Here is a 6,612-nt window from a genome sequence, read left to right as displayed (position 1 = left end):
CTGTCTTTGTGTTAGTTGTCACCAGATAGGCTGTATAGGTTTTCACGTTCCGTTTGTTGTTTTTGTATTGTTCATTTTTTTCTTCGTTATTAAATATGTATCTAACTTACCACGCTGCATTTTGGTCCGACTCTCCTTTGACGGAAGAAAACCGTAACAAATAGGCTAATTCCATGGTCTTTTTACAAGTTGAATGTGATGTAGATATAATAAACTGTATATACACTATTCAAAGATGTCTGTCCACGACACTACTATCCAGGAAGTACAGCCTCTTCTACTTGGCTGTTGTGCCGTTCACCCTTCTCTCTTCCTGTATGAATTTCTGCTTCTCTGTGAAGCCAAATACCAATACTCCAGGTTTAAGGTGTTATATAACCTTTCAATTATTTAGTGGATGGTGTGAACAATCATAATCCATTACACACAAATTAAAACACTCAGCTAGATTGTTGGTGTTCAGACAGAGGAGAAGTTGTAGCGGTGTTTGGCTGATTGATATTGGTCCTCAACATCCTCTATTGATCGTTGTGTGATACAAACGTTACTTTCATGTAAATCAATCTAAATGATTGACTGTGTTTAATCCCTGTCTGTCTCATTGTTCAGGTACCAGTAATGCTGTTAAGTTGCCCATCAGTCGCATCATGCTCTTTGTGACACTGACCATCATGGCTGCCATCGTCACTATTCACACAAGGAGGATCCGCCCACCCAAGGCTCTGCCCCCACAAGCAGGTGAGAGTCACAGGCATTGGTCCAGTTCCATTTATGTTCCTAACTCCTCCCACATCATCAGAGTTCACAGATCTGAAAGGACTGTATAGACCTAAACATTATGAATGGTTCCATCAATCCATAGAACACATGGAGCAAACAACACATTACATTCACATATTCTGATCTTCAGATGTGTGAACTGAAATGGAATCAGGTCATAAATAGTCCTTTGACATAGTCATCTTGTCCATCTAATCCCCTATTAACTAGTTCATCTTTATGGTCTGCTATAGAATGAATGGTGAGACATGTTGTCTGATGTGTTGTTTTGTTCTCTGTATAGACGAAGCCTCTGGTATTGAGATTCATGTCCTGGAGGAATGACCCCTTGTTCCTCACTCTTCTCCCTGTGCTGGACTAAGACTTTCAAACTGTCTGTAGCTTTATTGATTCAGTAACAGAGGACATTATACATGTTTTTAAAGCTGATGTTCATCTATTTTAGTGCATAGTGTGGAAGATGTATTAATTTGTAGTTGTGTTCTCTTATTTTAGTATCTTTTTAAAAACCTTTATGTAGTATGGATTCAAATATCAGCAAACCTTCGTTGATGTTTTACATTTTTGCTGTCCATTGTGAATGACGTCAGCATGGAGAAATTCCTTGGTTTTGTTTCATTAATAAGTTGTGTCCTAAGCAGACTTAAAATGAGCACAATTCTTCTTCTAAAATTTATATTAATTACTAAAACTGTTTTTAAATAAACTAATAAAAATACAGTACTTCCAACTTGTCACTTACAGGTGTTTTCAGGCTACGCTTCCACAATGTACGGTAAAGCATGAATGCATTGTCCCTATTTAATTTACAACCTTCTTCTAGTCAGCAGCAAAGATAGATTTGTCTGTCCTTTTTCTGAAAGCCTATTCAGAATTTCTATGACAAAATAAAGAATTTGAAGCACTTGAAGGCCTAGCTTACCATAGCCACCAGTTCTTCCCGTTGACATTCCAAATTACTTTAGCCTACAGCCTTCCTTCTAAATAATGTTACAGACTACTCCATTTATCACCTTTACCTGCAGCAGAGTTTCTTGCCAGGCGTAGTGGTGCTGCCTGTAATCCAAGCATCTGGAGTCTGTAGCACGCTATGCTAAACAGGTGTCCACACCAAGTAAAACAGGTGTCCACACCAAGTAAAACAGGTGTCCTCACCAACTTAAACAGGTGTCCACACCAACTTAAACAGGTGTCCACACCAAGTGAAACCGGTGTCCACACCAACTTAAACAGGTGCCCACACCAAGTTAAACAGGTGTCCACACCAAGTTAAACAGGTGTCCTCACCGAGTTAAACATGTGTCCACACCACTCCTACAGTCACAGTGAGGATCTGGTTAAGTGGAGATCCTGAAAGGACCAGGAAGAGGATGGAGGTCTGGTTAGTGGAGGAGAACCAGCCAGGACCAGAGAGAGGATGGGGGTCTGATTTAGTGGAGGAGAACCAGCCAGGACCAGAGAGAGGATGGGGTCTAGTTTAGTGGTGACCTGACCGGACCAAAGAGAGGATGGTTTAGTGGGGGACCTGACAGGACCAGAGAGCAGATGGAGGAACTGGTTTAGTGGGGGACCTGACAGGACCAGAGAGAGGGTGGAGGATCTGGTTTAGTGGGGGACCTGACAGAACCAGAGAGGGGGTGGAGGATCTGGGTTAGTGGGGGACCTGACAGGACCAGAGAGGGGATGGAGGATCTGGTTTCTGGATCTGACCCCGGTCGCCAGTTGAACAGTTTTTCCTGTGGGATATTGGTGCGTCTGGCTTCCGACTTAACTGGCGGGTGTTAACCTTTTGTAACCAGGGTGCAGTGTTTTCATTTTTGGATAAACGGGATATTTTGTCACGACAAGATGCTCGACTATGCATATAATTTACAGCTTTGGATAGAAAACACTCTGACGTTTCCAAAACTGCAAAGATATTGTCTGTGAGTGCAACAGAACTGATGTTACAGGCGAAACCCAGATAAAAATCCAAACAGGAAGTGCCCCATATTTTGAAAGCCCTGCATGCCAATGACTTCTTATATGGCTGTGAATGGGTTACGAATGAGCTTACGCTTTCTACGTATTCCCCAAGGTGTCTACAGCATTGTGACGTCTTTTTATCCATTTTTGTTGAGGAATAGCCAAAAGGGACCACATTGAGCAAGTGGTCACATGATGGCTCCCGCAGAAAATCTTGCGTAAAGTACAGAAGTAGCCATTGTTCCAATCGCTTCTTATGAGAAACCAATTGTCCCGGTGGATACTTTATCGAATAGATATGTGAAAAACACCTTGAGGATTGATTCTAAACAACGTTTGCCATGTTTCTGTCGATATTATGGAGCTAATTTGGAAAAAAGTTTGACGTTGTAGTGACCGCATTTTACGGTCAATTTCTCAGCCAAACGTGAAGAACAAACGGAGCTATTTCGCCTACAAAAATAATATTTTGGAAAAAAGGAACATTTGCTATCTAACCGGGAGTCTCCTGAGTGAAAACATCCTTTGTTCTTCAAAGGTAAATTATTTAATTTGATTGCTTTTCTTATTTTCGTGAAAATGTTGCCTGCTGCTAGCAGAGCCTAGCATAGCATTATGCCATGATAAACTTACACAAATGCTTGTCTAGCGTTGGCTGTAAAGCATATTTTGAAAATCTGAGATGACAGTGTGATTAACAAAAGGCTAATCTGTGTCTCAATATATTTCATTTATGATTTTCATGAATAGGAACATTTTCTAGGGATATTTATGTCCGCTGCGTTATGCTAATTCATTTGAGGCGATGATTACGCTCCCGCATGCGGGATGGGTAGTATCAAGAAGTTTTAAGGAGCGTGGTTAGGCCGGTCATGTATCGGAGGATGCATGACTCCACCTTCTCCTCTCCCGAGCCCGTTGGGGAGTTGCAGCGATGAGACAAGATCTAATTGGGGAGAAAAAGGCTGGGTAAAATACAAAAAAAGGCTAAAATAAATCTAACATAAATCATGTAACAGATATAGGACATGGCAGAAAGAGTGTGGCCTTTTCTGTAACTTACAGACTGGAGACTAAATGTATGACAATATAATGAGATGGACACTTTTTATATCATGTAGGTTTCTCTGATCACAAAGCCTAAACCAAATGTCACACAATCAAGTAAAAAATGAGCTGACTTATTAACAGATAACATATCCTAACAACAGAACAGGTCAAAGTAAAATGGACAATATGGAATTGACAATCAGGTTACTCACATCTGCTGAACAGAAGTTTCACCTCATGGGCTAAAATGTCATGATCAGTGGTTTCAAGTTTGTATCCGTCAATGTTTGACGAGCTGATTATAGTAAAAATATATATATTTCTGCATTTCCCGCTGTGTAAACACATTTCAACTAGGCTCAGGATAACTCCTGATAAAGTTGGGTAGCTGACATTCAGAGCTTAACTAGCGAAATGAATTATATTCTTGGAGAATATTCTGAAAATACAACTGGTTTGATGTGGAAACAGAGATGCCAGAGGCTGCAGGAAGAGGAGGGGGGGTCATACAGAGGTCATACCAAGAGGGTGGATAGAGGTGACACCACAGAACTATAATGAATCATGCTATTGCTATGAGTTACACTGTGTCCAACAAATAGGGACAGGGACAAATTGAGGATCCTACTTCCCTTTAACTAGCTACATGGCACCACCTAGTGGCGAAACTCATTGGTACGTCGGTCAGAGTATAATGTGATTGGTTTGGTTCCTTACGATCTTGAAGACTCAACACTGGAGGCTACAGCTCTCAAATACACACCTGTACTACAGTGGAAGAGATACTATTACCCCATTAATACATAATGAATCATTACCTGATTGTAGAAGACACAGCCGGCGCTCCAGACGTCCATCTTGTGAGAGTAGTGTCCGTCCGTTACGAGGCACTCTGGGGTTCTGTACCAACGTGTAGAGATTTAATCTGTGTAGGGCGGGAGTAAACACTCTAATACGAGCCAAAGTCCCACAGCTTCAGAGTGTCCTTCTGTTTAGGGGAGAAGACACAGAATACTACTACTGTGTGTGTGTTTTATACTGTCCTACCACCAAGTACTGTATGAAGCTTGCTGATGAAGGCTGGAATGTGTGGCTTTTAAATGATAAAGAATCATTTTACTGAGCATCCAATTTCATAAAACAGTGACTGAATACAAAGTATAGTAACAATGTAACTGTGAGTGTTTGTCATGGCATTCTTAGTGCCATCATGGTAGGTTCAGTAGAGTTCTCCTCCAATCTCAATACATCTCTGTCTATGGGAATCTGTCTCACCTTAATGGAGGTGAAGTCAATGGACGTCACTTTTCCTCCTTCAGTCAGCTGACGTGTCCACTTCCTGTTGTTGTCCTCCCTCTGGATTGTCACAGAGTGAAGTCACAGGGAGAACGTTGTGTGACCTGGTATCTGGAGTCTCCCTGCAGATCAGTACTTGTCTCATCCACCAGCTCAGTGTAACACCACTAATGATGTGTGAGTTACACTTTACATCAAAAGTGAATAGACACCACCTGACTGTCACTGTTCCATCAGGCTTTAGATCTGTCACTGTTGTGGATAGGGAGACTGTGAAAGACAAGGAGATATTTCAATTTTACTGTTACAAATACATCATATTTGTAACAGCTTAATATATTCTACTTTCTATGTTGTTGAGTTGCAAAATGCAAATGCATCTCAATATTTAAATATTTAAACAAGGTAGCCGGAGGGGAAGTTGACATTTTTTGTGCTCCTAACCAACTGTGCTATTTTGTTGTTTTTTCACTTTGTTTGTACCTTCTTTTTTAAACTTATTTTGTTGCTAGTCCCGTCTCTTATGAGCGAAGACTTCTGGACATCAGAACAGCGATTACTCTACTCGAACAAGACAAAGATTTTTCTTTAACGAGTCCGACGCGAAGGATATACTGCTTTCTCGGGAACGGGCCCAAAACCTCTCATTTGCATGAAGAAAAGACAGAGAAAAAGGGGGCGGAGTTCGGGCAAACTTCTGAGAATTCATAGGCGAGTGAGTAAACCCCCACTGCCATCCGTTCTATTGGCCAACTTGTTATCATTGGAAAACAAAATGGATGATCTACGATCAAGACTATCCTACCAGCGGGATATTAAAAACTGTAATACCTTATGTTTCACCGAGTCGTGGCTAAACGAAGACACGGACAATATACAGCTTGCAGGGTTTCCATGCATCGGCAGGACAGAGAAGCTACGTCTGGTAAAATGAGTGGTGGGAGTGTGTGTCTATTTGTCAATAAAAGCTGGTGTGCGATGCCTAATTTTAAAGAAGTCTTCAGGTATTGCTCACCTGAGGAAATAACCTCATGATAATCTGTAGACCACACTATCTACCAAGATTATTCATAGCATCTATTTACCACCATAAACCGATTCTGGTACTAAGACCACACTCTACTAGCTGTACATGGCCACAAACAAACAAGAAACTGCTCTTCCAGAAGAGGCGCTTCTAGTGGCCAGGGACTTTAACTTAGGGATAGGTGTCCCTCTAGCGGGACCAAAGTCGACAAGATCCTGTGAAATTGGAGGGCGCGCAATTCAAATATAAAATCGTAATATTAATATTAAACATTCCTTCAAAAGCTTAAAATCTTGTTAATCGAACTGCGTTGTCTGATTTACAATAGGCTTTACAGCGAAAGCATACCATGCGATTATCTGAGGACAGCGCCCCACATCAACATATTTTTCAACCAGCACAGGCGTGACAAAATTACAAATAATGATCAAATAAATCACTTACTTTTTAAAATGTTCCTCTGTTTGCAATCCCAAGGGCCCCAGCTACACAGT

General features: G+C 41.2%; 1 long non-coding RNA gene across 1 annotated transcript; it reads left to right on the top strand.

Annotated features, from left to right (window-relative positions):
- The first annotated feature begins 105 nt into the window (after positions 1 to 105).
- LOC121842359 lies at positions 106 to 1,500 on the top strand. Its single transcript, XR_006081078.1, has 2 exons — positions 106 to 738; positions 1,064 to 1,500. It is a non-coding gene; the product is annotated as an uncharacterized LOC121842359 (long non-coding RNA).
- Positions 1,501 to 6,612: the final 5,112 nt, after the last annotated feature.

This window comes from Oncorhynchus tshawytscha, unplaced genomic scaffold (genome assembly GCF_018296145.1).
Source record: "Oncorhynchus tshawytscha isolate Ot180627B unplaced genomic scaffold, Otsh_v2.0 Un_contig_13982_pilon_pilon, whole genome shotgun sequence".
Taxonomy (NCBI): Eukaryota; Metazoa; Chordata; class Actinopteri; order Salmoniformes; family Salmonidae; genus Oncorhynchus; species Oncorhynchus tshawytscha.
The sequence above is the reverse complement of the archived record's forward strand: the minus strand, read 5'-3'. Positions and strand labels throughout refer to the sequence as shown.